The following is a 16,553-nucleotide window of genomic DNA, read 5'->3' as shown; positions in this document are numbered from 1 at the left end:
ATATGTATGTATATATATGTATATATATATATGTATGTATATATATGTATATGTATATATATGTATATATATGTATATATATGTATGTATATATATATGTATATGTATATATATATATATATATATATATATGTATATATGTGTATATATATATATGTGTATATATATATATGTATATATAATGTGTATATGTGTGTGTGTGTGTATATGTGTATGTGTATATATATATATATATATATAACTATTTTGGAATGGAATTTTTAAATGAAACAAAGAAAAAAGTTGACTGCAATGACCCTTTAAAATTGAGTTCAAGCGGAGACATGGTTAGTGAGTTAGTAAGGTGTGCAGGGGTTAAACACATTGTTTTCAATGTGCATCTGTTATCAATAATGTGCTTTAACAAATAAAAACATGTTAAATATAATGTTCCATTAAGCATAATGGCTCCTGGTAATTAGCTGCCTGTGTGCGTTGCTGAGAGTAAAAGCTTTAACTGGCTTGACCGTTAATTTAGAGCCATGAATCATAGTTTGAGTTGATAAAATAAATCATAAAACTCACGTGAAATAAATAGTTTATATTTGTTTTTTGCTTTTTTTTAGCCTTTTATCCCAGTTTAAACCTGTTTACAAATACACACCTCTGTCCCTCCTGAAGCTTTTCTTGATGAGGTTGACCTACGTAGGCAGCACTGTTCAACTATTCCTCATTTTGTCTCTCTTTGTGAGGTTTACCTAAGTAGGCAGCACAGTACATCTATTCCTCATTTTGTCTCTTTTTGTGAGGTTTACCTAAGTAGGTAGCACAGTACATCTATTCCTCTTTTTGTCTCTTTTTGTGAGGTTTACCTAAGTAGGCAGCACAGTACATCTATTCCTCATTTTGTCTCTTTTTGTGAGGTTTACCTAAGTAGGTAGCACTTTACAACTATTCCTCATTTTGTCTCTTTTTGTGAGGTTTACCTAAGTAGGCAGCACAGTACATCTATTCCTCATTTTGTCTCTTTTTGTGAGGTTTACCTAAGTAGGTAGCACTTTACAACTATTCCTCATTTTGTCTCTTTTTGTGAGGTTTACCTAAGTAGGCAGCACTGTACAACTATTCCTCCTTTTGTCTTTTTCTTCTACAAGATGACAAGTCCACGGATTTCATCCTTACTTGTGGGATATTAACCTCCTGCTAACAGGAAGTGGCAAAGAGCACCACAGCAGAGCTGTATATATAGCTCCTCCCTTCCCTCCACGCCCAGTCATTCTCTTTGCCTGTGTTAGTAATAGGAAGAGGTAAAGTGAGGTGTTAGTTTTAGATTCTTCAATCAAGAAGTTTTTTATTTTAAATGGTACCGGTGTGTACTATTTTCCTCAGGGAGATATGGAAGAAGATTTCTGCCCTGAGGTTGATGATCTTAGCTGATGTAACTAAAATCCATTTTGATTCCCACATAGCTTCTGAAGGTAGTGCAAGAGAAATCTTCAGTGTGGAGAACGGTGTCATGCTACATGCAGCATTGAGGTATGTTCAGTCTTTTATTTCTGAGGAGACTTGTTATATCAGAACTGGCTGACATTTTTTCCCTGCAAGGGAAGGGGTAAGCAGTAGACCTGTATCACTTAGGGTATTACTGAAACTCCTTGTGTTTCATACATATTGCTTATATCTGTATTGGGGCTTGACACTGGGAGGCAGCTTGACATTATATATTTATTAATTTAAAAAAAAAAGTCAGTAGGGCTGCAGTTTTTTATTAAGAGAGTGCAGGGGACCACATGGCTTTATTTTCCAAACCGCTTCCCATGCGGTTAAACAAACTGTTAAGACGACGCCCATGATGGGCAGGGCCTATTTCGCGCGCTATTTGTGTGGCTATTACTAGTCTGTTCAACATGTCTGACATTGAGGAAACTAATTGTTCTATGTGTTTAGAAGCCATTGTGGAACCCCCTCTTACTTTGTGTACCTCTTGTACTGAAAGGGCCTTCCAATGTAAAAAGCATATTTTAGGTAAAGAAAGTGTGCCTAAGGATGATTCTCAGTCTGAAGAGAATCAGGATATGCCATCTAATTCTCCCCAAGTGTCCCAACCTTTAACGCTCACACAAGCGACGCAGAGTTCCTCAAGTGCGTCTAATTCTTTTACTCTGCAGGATATGGCTCCAGTTATGTCAACTACCCTGACAGATGTATTATCTAAGTTACCAGTGTTACAGGGTAAACCTAGTAGGACTGGAGTTAATGTGCATACTGAGTCCTCTGATGCTTTGTTGGCTATTTCCGATGTACCCTCACAGGGCTCTGAGTTGGGGGTCAGGGAATTGCTGTCTGAGGGAGAACTTTCAGACCCAGGAAATATGTTACCTCAGACAGATTCGGAGGTTATGTCCTTTAAATTTAAGCTTGAACACCTCCGCCTGTTACTTCGGGAGGTTTTAGCGACTCTGGATGATTGTGACCCTATTGTGATACCACCAGAGAAATTGTGTAAAATGGACAAATATCTAGAGGTACCTACTTACACTGACGTTTTTCCGGTTCCTAAAAGAATTTCCGAAATTATAAAGAAGGAATGGGACAGACAGGGTATACCGTTCTCTCCTCCTCCTAATTTCAAGAAAATGTATCCCATATCAGACACCATTCGGGACTCTTGGCAGTCGGTCCCTAAGGTGGAGGGAGCTATATCTACCCTGGCTAAGCATACAACTATTCCTATTGAGGACACTTGTGCTTTCAAAGACCCTATGGATAAGAAGTTAGAGGGTCTTCTGAAGAAATTATATATTTATCAGGGTTTCCTTTTACAACCAACAGCTTGCATTGTTCCTGTTACTACTGCAGCAGCTTTTTGGTTTGATGCTCTAGAAGAGTCTCTGAAGGTTGAGACCCCTTTAGAGGACATTTTAGATATAATTAGGGCTCTCAAGCTAGCTAATTCTTTTATTACAGATGCCGCCTTTCAAATTGCTAAATTGGCTGCGAAAAATGCAGGATTTGCCATTTTGGTGCGTAGAGCGTTATGGTTAAAATCGTGGTCGGCTGATGTGTCATCTAAATCAAAACTATTAGCTATTCCTTTCAAGGGGAAGACCCTATTCAGGCCTGACTTGAAGGAAATCATTTCTGACATTACTGGAGGTAAAGGTCACGCTCTACCTCAGGATAAGTCTGTTAAGATGAGGGGTAAACAAAATAATTTTCGTTCCTTTCGAAATTTTAAAGGAGTTCCCTCTGCTTCCTCTTCCTCCTCAAAGCAGGAAGGGAATTTTGCTCAGGCCAAGTCCGTCTGGAGACCTAACCAGGCCTGGAACAAGGGTAAACAACCCAAGAAGCCCGCTGCTGCTACAAAGACAGCATGAAGGGAGGGCCCCCGATCCGGGTCCGGATCTATTAGGGGGCAGACTTTCCCAGGCTTACCCAGGCTTGGGTAAGAGACGTTCAGGACCCCTGGGCACTGGAAATCGTGGCCAACGGGTGCCAACTGGAATTCAAACATTTTCTCCCAAGAGGGAGATTTCTTCTTTCACAATTGTCTGTAAACCAGGTAAAAAGAGAGGCGTTCTTACGTTGTGTAAAAGACCTCTACTATGGGAGTAATTTGTCCCATTCCAAGATCAGAACAGGGACAGAGATTTTACTCAAATCTTTTTGTAGTTCCCAAAAAAGAGGGAACGTTCATACCTATTTTAGACCTCAAGAGTCTAAACAAGTTTCTCAGAGTTCCATCCTTCAAGATGGAGACCATCCGAACAATTTTACCAATGATCCAGGAGGGTCAATATATGACTACCGTGGACTTGAAGGATGCATACCTTCATATTCCTATTCACAAGGATCATCATCAGTTCCTAAGGTTTGCCTTCCTGGACAAACATTTTCAGTTCTTGGCTCTTCCCTTCAGGTTGGCCACAGCACCCAGGATCTTCACAAAGGTTCTAGGGTCCCTTCTGGCGGTTCTCAGACCGCGGATCACAGCAGTGTCGCCTTATCTGGACGATATTTTGATTCAGGCGTCAACTTATCTGACAAAATCTCATACAGACACAGTGTTGTCTTTTCTGAGAACTCACGGATGGAAAGTGAATCTAGAAAAGAGTTCACTAGTTCCAAGGACAAGGGTTCCCTTTTTGGGAACTCTGATAGATTCTGTAGACAGGAGAAAGCTTCAGTAATTCTGATTGCGCCTGCGTGGCCGCGCAGGACTTGGTATGTGGATCTAGTGGACATGTCCTCTCTGCCACCGTGGAAACTTCCATTGAGACAAGACCTTCTCATTCAAGGACCTTTCCAACATCCAACTCTAAATTCTCTGCAGCTGACTGCTTGGAGATTGAACGCTTGATTTTATCTAAATGGGGTTTCTCTGATTCGGTCATCAATACTTTGATACAGGCACGTAAGCCTTTCACTAGAAAGATCTATCATAAGATATGGCGTAAATATCTTTTTTGGTGTGAATCCAAGGGCTACTCATGGAGTAGAGTTAGGATTCCCAGGATTCTGTCCTTTCTCCAAGAAGGATTGGAGAAAGGGTTATCAGCGAGTTCCTTAAAGGGACAAATTTCTGCTTTGTCAATTTTGTTACATAAACGTTTGGCAGATGTTCCAGATGTTCAGTCTTTTTGTCAGGCTCTAACCAGAATTAAGCCTGTGTTTAGACCAATTGCTCCACCCTGGAGTTTGAATTTAGTTCTTGGTGTTCTTCAAGGGGTTCCGTTTGAACCCATGCATTCCTTAAATATTAAGTTGTTATCATGGAAAGTTTTGTTTTTGGTTGCTATTTCTTCTGCTCGTAGAGTTTCTGAGCTCTCAGCATTACAATGTGATTCACCTTATCTTATTTTCCATTCTGATAAGGTGGTTTACATACCAAACCTGGTTTTCTTCCTAAGGTTGTTTCTAATAAGAATATTAATCAGGAAATTGTTGTTCCTTCATTGTGTCCTAACCCTTCTTCTAAGAAGGAACGTATGTTGCATAACCTGGATGTGGTCCGTGCCCTGAAGTTTTACTTGCAGGCGACTAAGGATTTCCGGCAATCATCATCATTATTCATTGTTTTTTCTGGAAAGCGTAGGGGTCAGAAAGCTACGGCTACCTCTCTTTCTTTTTGGCTGAAGAGTATCATCCGCCTGGCATATGAGGCTGCTGGACAGCAGCCTCCTGAAAGAATTACGGCTCATTCTACTAGGGCTGTGGCTTCCACATGGGCTTTTAAAAATGATGCTTCTGTTGAACAGATTTGCAAGGCTGCGACTTGGTCGTCTATTCATACCTTTTCCAAATTTTCCAAATTTGATACTTTTGCTTCTTCTGAGGCTGTTTTTGGGAGAAAGGTTCTTCAAGCAGTGGTGCCTTCCGTTTAGGCCTCTGTCTTGTCCCTCCCGTTTCATCCGTGTCCTGTAGCTTTGGTATTGTATCCCACAAGTAAAGGATGAAATCCGTGGACTCGTCGTATCTTGTAGAAGAAAAGTACATTTATGCTTACCTGATAAATTAATTTCTTCTACTATACGACGAGTCCACGGCCCTCCCTGTCATTTTTCAGATAGATTTACATTATTTTTTATTTTTACAACTTCAGTCACCTCTGCACCTTTAGCTTTTCCTTTCTCTTTCTAACCTTCGGTCGAATGACTGGGGGTGGAGCGAAGGGAGGAGCTATATATACAGCTCTGCTGTGGTGCTCTTTGCCACTTCCTGTTAGCAGGAGGTTAATATCCCACAAGTAAGGATGAAATCTGTGGACTCGTCGTATCGTAGTAGAAATTAATTTATCAGGTAAGCATAAATTTCCTTTTTTTTTTGTGAGGTTTGTAATGGGTTGGTAGCTTGTACCACTGTGCCATCTATTCTTTCTTTGTGGGATTGTTATAAGTTTGTAGCTCTGTGCCATCTATTCTTTCTTTGTGGGATTGTTATAGGTTAGTAGCTCTGTGCCATCTATTCTTTCTTTGTGGGATTGTTATAGGTTAGTAGTTCTGTGCCATCTATTCTTTCTTTGTGGGATTGTTATAGGTTAGTAGCTCTGTGCCATCTATTCTTTCTTTGTGGGATTGTTATAGGTTAGTAGCTCTGTGCCATCTATTCTTTCTTTGTGGGATTGCCATAAATTGGTAGCTCTGTACCACTTTGTCTTCTGATGTTATTCTTTATGGGAGTGCTATAGGTTGGTGGCAATGTACCACTGTACCTTCTTTCTTTGTGGGATTGCCATGGTTTAGGAGCCCTGTCCTTCTGTCACTTTTCATTCACTATTCACAACCACATTTCTATGAATGAATCCTGGGATTACCCAAACAATATCCTGGAACACCCATGCCCAGCACAGGTATGACCAAGCCTCATCTGTGGTGTAGTCACCAGGATGACATCATCATATGCAGTGGAATTGAATCATTGCTCCCTATACTGGACAATGGAGCTCTTATGGAGCCATGATTTTAGCCCAAACACAAATTATGAGTATACCTCATAAAATGGTTATTCCTTTTAACCAGGAGGCTCTCGGTGGTAGCTGGGCATCATCCGCTAACTGATGTAATTTACTGTTTTTAGAATTTCACCTGCGAAGGACTACTGTCCTGTAATGACCTCATGCTGGACTTCCCTCATTTTAAAAGGAAAATTAATGTTTTGTTTTATATTATAGATCTAAAATTGCCATTTGCCCACTGGGTAATTTGAAGGCTTTTTTGGAATATGTGATCCCTCATAAGTGGTTAAAAGTAACTGGAATATTGTATGTTTAGTTATATTATTCTTCCTAAATTTTGGCGTAAGTTACACAAGAGTATAAAATATATCTTGTGACCTGATTTTAATTGGAGTTTTTTGTTGAAATTCTTACATTATGGTCTTTTGGAAGTTGAACAGATGTTTGTTTGCACACAGTTTAAAAATAATCGCCTAGATTACGAGTTTTGCGCTATAGAGGGGTGTGAAACGAAAGCAACAAAAGTTGCATTATTTCACCCTCCATAGCGCTGCCATTACAAGTTTCTGAAAAGCCGCCTTGTGTGCGATATGGTGGCGATGAGCTTCATAACGCACAAAATCCAAGGGTTGAGAATACGTGCTCGTGCACACTTTCCCCACCTGAAGCTCGGAATGAAATGCTCCATAATGCAGCCCCATTGATGTCTATGGGGAAAAAAGTTACGTTTGAAACCTAACACCCTGACATAAACCCCAAGTCTAAACACCCCAAATCTGCTGCCTCCGACATCGCCGACACCGAAATAAAGTTATTAACCACAAATCTGCCGCTCCCGACATCGCCGCCACTAATAAAAGTTATTAACCCCTATCCCCCCCGCATCCCAACATCTCCGACACTATAATAAAGCTATTAGCCCCTATTCCGCCGCTCCCCGACATCGCCGCCACTAAATAAAGTTATTAACCCGTAAACTTCTGGCCTCCCACATCACCGCCACTAAATAAACCTATTAACCCCTAAACCGCCAGCCCCCCACATCACAAAAAACTAAATTAAACTATTAACCCCTAAACTTAACAACCCCCTAACTTTAAATTAAAATGACAATATCCCTATCTTAAAATAAATAGAAACTTACCTGTGAAATAAAAAAAAATAAGTTTAAGCTAACAATTAACCTAACATAACTATTATACTAAAATTAAAATAACTACCAATTAAATAAACTAAATTACACATTTAAAAAAACCTAACACTACTAAAAAAAAATTAAGTCTAAAATTACAAAAAAATAACAAACACTAAATTACGAAAAATAACAAACAAAATGATCCAAAATAAAAACAATTACACCTAATCTAATAGCCCAATAAAAATAAAAAAGAACACCAAAAATAAAAAAAAACATAGCCTACAATAAACTACCAATAGCCCTTAAAAGGGCCTTTTGTAGGGCATTGCCCTAAAGAAATCAGCTCTTTTACCTGTAAAAAAAATACAAAGACCTCCCAGGGCAATGAGTAGCTTAGGTTTTTGTTAGTTAGGTTTTTTATTTTGTGGGGTGGTGGGTTTTACTGTTGGGGGGTCTTTGTATGTTTTTACAGGTAAAAGAGCTGATTTCTTTAGGGCAATGCCCAACAAAAGGCCCTATTGGTAGTTTATTGTAGGCTAGGTTTTTTTTTTATTGGTAGGGGGGGGGGGGCTTTTTATTTTTATAGGGCTATTAGATTAGGTGTAATTGTTTTTATTTTGGATAATTTGATTTGTTATTTTTTGAAATTTTAGTATTTATTTTTTTTATAATACTAGACTTACATTGTTTTAGTAGTGTTAGTTTTTTTTTATGTGTAATTTAGTTTATTTAATTGGTTATTTTAATCTTAGCATAATAGTTATGTTAGGTTAATTGTTAGTTTAAACTTTAGGTTTTTTCTAATTTCACTGGTAAGTTTTTATTTATTTTAAGATAGGGATATTGTAATTTTAATTTAAAGTTGTTAGGTTTAGGGTTTAATAGTTTAATTTAGTTTTTGGCAATGTGGGGGGCTGGCGGTTTAGGGGTTAATAGGTTTATTTAGTGGCAGTGATGTGGGAGGCCAGAGGTTTAGGGGTTAATACCTTTATTTAGTGGTGGTGATGTCGGGGAGCGGCGGAATAGGGGTTAATAACTTTATTATAGTGGCGGCGATGTCGGGGAGTGACGGAATAGGGGTTAATAACTTCTTTTAGTGGCAGCGATGTCGGGAGCGGCAGATTAGGGGTTACATTTGAAATAGTGTTTGCGATGCGGGAGGGCTGCGGAATAGGGGTTAATAGGTAGTTTATGGGTGTTAGTGTACTTTGTAAAACTTTAGTTATGAGTTTTGGGAAACATTTTTGTGGCGCAAAACTCATAACTACTGCTCTTAGATGTCGGTATAGACTGGAACGCAAGCATTTTAGCCTCACCGCACAACTTGTAATACCGGCGCTATGGAAATCCCACGCAAAAACGTCATTTTCTTGAGTGCGGGATTGACATTGCGTAACAGGCTAAAATGCTTGTGGTATAGCTATACCGACAAGACTCGTAATGGCTGCGTTAAGGTTTTTACGCTGAAATGGCCATTTTTTCAGCGTTAAAACTGTAACGCATAACTCGTAATCTAGGTGATTGACTTTTTCACTGTTGCTAGGCATTTTACTATTTTATTTATTTGCACACAATTTTGATTATAGAGAGTTGAGATATTCTTCTCATATGGGCACATTTGTAATCCTCTCGTATGAGGAGATTGCTTTAAATGTGCATGACATAGTGTTTTATATATCCTTAGCGGCCCTAATAGGGCTAATCTCTGTTCCCTATTTTTGGTATTTGGGCTATTCTTTATAATCTCTCCTGTTTTTGAGATGATTTATCATAATGTATGTGCCTTCTTGGGTTACTCTCTAATATATATATATATATATAAATATATATATTATTATTATTATTTTTTCTTGGCGATTTTAGGACGCTAAGATTTTTGTTTCTGTCGCCTGATTCTTTGTAATAGGTGCAACTTTACAATATCTACATTGATTTGTGTCCATGTGCATAAAAAAGGGACCATATAAGACACATTTTTGGAATCTCTCTTATATTGAGGTGATTCTTCTGTGTCTGTTCAGTACACTGATATGTCACCTTATTTTGGGTACAGGGGCGCTATCCTATAATCATTCACTTATTGAAGTGATTCTTTTAATGGCCTTATCTTCATTCGGTCCTATGGATCATTTTCATTTGTCTAGTAATCCTAGACATATAATAATGGGCAATCTTTTGAGATTTATTTCCCTATTTTTGATCTTCCCATTCTTGGGGGACTTCACCAGTTTCTGGACAAACTTTTCCAGTTTGTTGCCCTCTCTTTTTCTCTTGCTATAGCTCCTAGTAATTTCAAAGGGGTTATAAGGGCTCTTCTGGTTGTGGTCAGATCTTAGGGAATAGCAGTGGCGCTTTTCCTGGATGATTTCTCGGTTCAGGCGTCATCTCTTCAACTAGCAAAATCTCATGCAGAGATGTTGTCCTTTCTACGTTCCCTTGGATGGAAAATGAATCTGGACAAGATTTCCCTTGTTCCAGCTACAAGGGTGTGTTTTTTTAAGGACAATAATAGATTATCCCTGAAGATTTTTTTGACGGATGTTAGAAAATCCAAGTTTCTGGCTTTTTGCTTTTCTCTCCAGTCTGCTTTTCGTCCATTTGTGGCTCAATGCAGGATATGATTAGTCTGATGGTTGCTTCCAATGGACATCATTCTATTTGTTCAGTTCCATCTGAGACCTGCAACTGTGCATGCTCATTCCATGGAACGTAGACCATTCTGATTTTTCGCAGATAATAGATATGTATTCCCTAACTAGGTACTCTCTCTGGTGGTGGATCTCACAGGAAGACCTGGCTCAGGGTTCTTGCTTCCCGAGACCTTCCTGGGTGATGGGACTATGGATGACAGCCTATCAGGCTGGGGAATGTTTTGGGGCTCTCTAATAGCTCAGGGCTTGTGGACTTGGGAGGAGTCTTCTTTCCCCATAAACATCTTGGAGTTGAGAGCTATCTTCAATGTCTTGGTAGCTTGGCCTCTCTTATCTTTAGTCCGGTTTTTTAGATTCCAATCAAACAACATCACCTCAGCGGCTTACATCATCAACCAGGGAGGAACTCAGAGTTCCTTGGCTCTAAGGGAGGTGACTCGCATGCTGCAGTGTGCGGAAGCTCACGATTGTCTCCTATCTGCCAACATTTTTCCAGGAGTGGACAACTGGGAGGTGGTTTTTATGAGTAGACAGACTTTTCAGCCCGGGGAGTGGGCTTTCCATCCAGAAGTGTTCACTCAGATAACTCTCAGGTGGGGGGGGGTTCTAGAGTTGGATCTGATGGCTTCTCTTCAGAACGCCATGGTCCCAAAGTACGGTTCAAGGTCAAGAGATCCTCAGGCAGCTCTGATAGATGCTCTAGCGGTTCCTTGGATTTTCTCGCTGGCATAACTGTTTCCTCCGTTTGTTTTCCTTCTACAATTTATTGCTCATATCAAACTGGAGAGAGCATCGGTAATTCTGATAGCTCCTGCATGGCCTCGCAGGATCTAGTTCGCAGATCCGATAAGGATATTATTCTCTACATCCTTGGAGGTTACCTCAGAGGAAAGACCTTCTAATCAGGGTCCTTTTCTCCATCCAAACCTGGATTCTCGGAAGCTGACGGGCTTGAAGATTGAATGCCTAGTTCTGTTTAGACATGTTTTTTTCTGAAGCTGTCACTGATATTATGCTTCAGGCTCACAATCCTGTTAATCGCAAGACTTTACCATAAGGTATGGCATAAATATTTCTCCTGGAGCCGGGTGAGGACTCCCCTTATTTTATCTTTTCTTCAGGATAGCCTGGAGAAAGGTTTTCAGTCAGTACTCTCAAGGGTCTCATTTCTGCATTATCTATCCGTTTGCTCAAACGTCTGGCAGGCTTACCAGAGGTTCAAGCTTTTGTACAGGCCTTGGTCAGAATCAGGCCTGTGTTTAAACCTTTTTCTCCTCGGAGCCTTAATCTAGTTTTTAAAGCTTTGCAGCAGGCTCCATTTGAGCCAATGCATGTTGTTAATAAAGAATTGTTATCTTGGAAGGTTTTTTTTCTCCTTGCTATTTCTTCCACTCGCAGAGTTTCTGAGCTTTTAACTCTGCAGTGTGATTCCCTGTGTCTTATCTTTCATGCAGATAAGGCGGTCCTTTGTACTATATTGGGTTTTCTCCCTAAGGTGGTGTTGGGTCGAAACATTGACTGATTGTTGTTCCTTCTTTTTGTCCTAATCCTTCTTCTCATAAGGAAGGTATTTTGCATAACTTGGATGTTGTGCATGCTCTAATATTTTATTTACTAGCTACTAAAGATTTTCTGTTATCTTCTGCCCTGTTTGTTGTTTTCTCTGGAAAACGTAAGGGTCAGAAGGCCACTTCTACTTCTCTTTCTCTCTGGTTTAGAAAGTTGATTCGTTTTGCTTATGAGACTGCTGGACAGCAGACTCCTGAGACAATTATGGCTCCTTCCACTACGGCTGTCTCCTTTTCTTGGACTTTCAAAAAATGAAGCTTCTGTGGATTAGATTTGCAAGGCGGCTACATGGTCCTCTCTGCATACTTTTTCCAAATTCTACAAATTTGATACTTTTGCCTCGGCTCAGGCCTCTTGGGAGAAAGGTTCTTCAAGCGGCAGTGCCTTCTGTTTAGGTCCTCCTGCCTTGTTCTTCCTCCCTGTTCATTCCGTGTCCTCTAACCTTGGGTATTGGTTCCCACAAGTAATTGGAATGACATCGTGGACTCCCCATGTCATAGGAAAGAAAACACAATTTATGCTTACCTGATAAATTTATTTATTTCCGGACATGGAGAGTTCACGACCCCGCCCTCTTTTTAATGATTCTGCAGTTTTTTTGAGTAAACCTCAGGTATCTTTTTCACCCTTGTGTTTTCTTCTTTTTCCATTTTCCTTTGGCTGAATGACTAGGGATTATGGGTAAGGGAAGTTACACTTAACAGCTTTGCTGGGGTGCTCTATGCCTCCTCCTGCTGGCCAGGAGTTGAATATCCCACTAGTAATTGGAATGACTTTGTGGACTCTCCATGTCCAGAAAGAAAGAAATTTATCAGGTAAGCATAAATATTGTTTTTAAATTCTCTTATTTAAGTCCTTAATTCCAGTCATCTGCAGTCCTTCATGGCATTGTCATGTGGCAATTTTAATCTACTTAATTTTTCTTCTCAATGCCAACACTTTTTTCTTCATTCATTACACTGTATTCTGCATACAGTGTATCTGCTCATACTTCTAATATTTAACTCACTTTTTTTTTTTTTTTTTAAGTTTAATACATTTTATTACATCACTCAAAAATGAATTATAGTTGTTTCCGTTAACAGTGCAATAATATTAACATAGAAGTAAAAACAAAAGGGGAAAACTAAGAATAAAATGATAAAGAATTACACATAAGAAGCAACCACCAAGATTACAAATTGTGCGCTAAACCGGGTGCGTAAATAACGCAAATAAATAAGCGGTATCGCACTCTCCTTAGCGCTGCTATTACAAGTTTCAAAAACCCCTTCTTTTGTTGTGCTAAGCTCCATACCGCACAAAAGCCAAGGCCTGTCTTGACGTACTCGTGCATGTTTCCCCCCATAGACATGAATGATTAGAAAGGGTTAGAAAAAAAACTAACACCTGCGATCGCGGAATGGGGATCGCTATAACGCAATCCCCATTGATATCTATGGGGAAAAGAAAGTTAAGTAAAAACCTAACACCCTGACATAAACCCCTAGTCTAAATACCCCTAATCCGCCGCCCCCGACATGGCAGACACTAAATAAAGTGATTATTAACCCCTAAACCTCCGCCCCCTGCATCGCAACTACTATAATAAACCTATTAACACCTAAACCGCTGGGCCCCCACATCGCTACTACTATAATAAACCTATTAACCCCTAAACCGCTAAACACCCACATTGTGACACACTAAATGAAACTATTAACCCCTAAACCTATCTTTAAATTAAATTTACAATATAATTACCTTTTAAATAATTAAAAACTTCCCTGTGAAATAAAAAAAACCTAAGCTAAAACTATAAATTAACCTAACATTACTATGTTAAAAAAATAAAAAAACATAATTTATGTAAGAATTTACCTGATAAATTAATTTCTTTCATAGTGGCAAGAGTCCATGAGCTAGTGACGTATGGGATATACATTCTTACCTGGAGGGGGCAAAGTTTCCCAAACCTCAAAATGCCTATAAATACTCCTCCCACCTCACTCATACTTCAGTTTAACGTATAGCCAAGAAGTGAAGTGTAAAAAGCATACAAAAAGAGGAACTGGAAAAAATGTTTTTGTTGTTTGCCTTGTTCAGAGAAGAATTGCCTGGTATTTTGGTGCTGTACTGTCATTGGGCAGGATCAGACTGATATGCTACAGGATATTTTTTCTCTGTGAAAAGGCATAGTGTGCAAAAAGAGACTGCACCCTGAGTGGCACTGGCCTTGTGGACAAGCACGGAAGTTTTTCTAGCTTTTGTTTTGTCTCAGTGAGTGCGTCTCTCTATTTTGTTTTTATGTAAATTGCTCTTAGGTCTCCCTAAGAGTAAAGGGGGAAACCAGATATGGACTCCTTGCACACATGCCCTAGAGATATGCAACTGCACCTCACTGACGAGGCCCAAGAGAGGCTGAAACGTACGTCTGGGGTTTGTTGTTTGGCCTGTTCAGAGAAGAATTGCCTGGTATTTCGGTGCTGGACTGTCATTGGGCAGGATCAGACTGATATGCTACAGGATATTTTTTCTCTGTGAAAAGGCATAGTGTACAAAAAGAGACTGCACGAGTCACTAGAGAGAACACCAAGAAATATATGCTTTCCATACCCGATGATACATTTTCCTGGAAACAGACTTACGAGCCTGTATCATAGTGCTAATCAGTCAGAAAAACCTCTTTGACTAAGCACTAAGCTTTCAATTTCCATGCCATCAAATTTAGAGATTTGAGATCCTGATGGAAAAAAAGGCCCTTGAGACAGAAGGTCTGGCCTTAAAGGAAGTGGCCAAGGTTCGCAACTGGACATCTTGACAAGGTCTGCATACCAAAACCTGAGAGGCCAAGCTGGAGCTATCAGAAACACATAAGATTGTTCCATTGTGATCTTGGAGATCACCTTTGGAAGAAGAACCAGAGGCGGAAAAATGTAAGCAGGTTGGTAAAACCAAGGAACTGCTAGAGCATCTACCATCTCCTAGGATTCTTGGACCTGGAAAGATATCTTAGAAGCTTATTGTTCAGACGCGAGGCCATCAGATCTATTTCTGGGGAACCCCACATCTGTACCAATTGAAAAAACATATCTGGATGGAGAGACCACTCTCCCGGATGTAAAGTCAGACGACTGAGTTAATCCACTTCCCTGAGAAACAATTGTCTACTCCTGGGATATGAATTGCAGAAATTTGACAAGAGTTGGATTCCACCCATGAAAGTGTCAGAGATACTTGGTTCATTGCTGAAGGACTTGTGCTGTTAGAGACCCCCAGACAGCTCCCCAACCTGTAAGACTTGCATCTGTTGTGATCACAGTCCAGGAAGGACGAACAAAGGAGGCCCCTTGAACAATAAGGTGATGGTTTAACCACCAAGACAGAGATTGTTGAATGTTGGGACTTAAGTATATCAACTGCGATATCTGAGTATAATCCCTGCACCATTGGTGCAACATGAAAAGCTGAAGAGGTCTCAAATGAAAACGAGCAAAGGAGATTGCGTCCGATGCTGCAATCATGAGTCCTAAAATTTTCATGCACATAGTCACTGAAGGGAATAATAGAGACTGAAGGTTTAGACAAGCTAACACTAACTTCATTTGTCTCTTTTCTGTCAAAGAAAGAGTCATGGACACTGAATCTATCTGGAAACCTAAAATGGTGACCTTTGTCTGAGGAATCAAGAAACTTTTTTGTAAATTGATCCTCCAACCATGTCTTTGAAGAAACGACACATTGTTTTGTGTGAGATTCTGCTAAATGAAAAGATTGAGCTAGTACCAAGATAAGGAAACACCACAATACCCTGCTTTCTGATTACAGATAGAAGGGCACCGAGAACCTTTGAAAAGATACTCGGAGCTGTCGCTAGACCAAATGGAAGAGCGAAAAATTGGTAATGCTTGTCTAGAAAAGAGAATCTCAGAAACCGATAGTGGTCTGGGTGAATCGGAATATTGAAGATAAGCGTCCTGTAAGTCTATTGTGGACATGAAATGACCTTGCTGAACAAAAGGCAGAATAGTCCTTATAGTCACCATCTTGAAAGTTGGGACTCTTACAAAATGATTTAAAGTTTTTAGATCCAGAATTGGTCTGAATGAATCCTCCTCCTTTGGGACAATGAACAGATTTGAATAAAAACCCAAACCCTGTTCCTGTAGAGGAACTGGAACAATCACCCCTGAAAGCTCTAGGTCTGAAACGCACTTCAGAAAAGCCTGAGCCTTCACAGGATTTGTTGGAACATGGGAAAGAAAGAATCTTCCCATGGGAGGTCTTATTCTGAAACCTATTCGATACCCCTGAGAAACAATATCCTGAATCCACTGATTTTGGACAGAATCTGCCTAAAAGTCTTGAAATAATTTTAGTCTGCCCCCCACCAGTTGAACTGGATTGAGGGACGCACCTTTATGCAGTCTTAGGAGCTGTATTTGGTTTCTTATAAGGCTTGGACTTATTCCAATTTGTGAATGGTCTCCAATTGGAACCAGAAACCTTAGGGGAAGGAGTGTTTTTTTTTGTACCTTAGACTGACAAAAGGAACGAAAACGATTGGGAGCTTTTAAATTTACCCTTATATTTCTTATCTTGGGGCAGAAAAACTCCCTTACCGCCAGTGATAGTGGAAATAATAGAATCCAATTGAGAACCAAATAAATTATTACCATGAAAAGATAATGATAGTAATCTAGATTTAGACACCATATCTGCATTCCATGATTTAAGCCATAAAGCTCTTCTAGATAGAATAGCTAAAGACATAGATTTAATA

At 39.7% G+C, this 16,553-nt stretch overlaps 1 protein-coding gene across 3 annotated transcripts in view; it reads left to right on the top strand.

The window, feature by feature from the left end:
• Positions 1-16,553, top strand: part of CEP131 (centrosomal protein 131) — a 245,043-nt gene that overhangs the window by 101,536 nt on the left and 126,954 nt on the right. The window lies entirely within an intron of this gene.

Source organism: Bombina bombina, chromosome 1 (genome assembly GCF_027579735.1).
Source record: "Bombina bombina isolate aBomBom1 chromosome 1, aBomBom1.pri, whole genome shotgun sequence".
Classification (NCBI taxonomy): domain Eukaryota; kingdom Metazoa; phylum Chordata; class Amphibia; order Anura; family Bombinatoridae; genus Bombina; species Bombina bombina.
The sequence above is the reverse complement of the archived record's forward strand: the minus strand, read 5'-3'. Positions and strand labels throughout refer to the sequence as shown.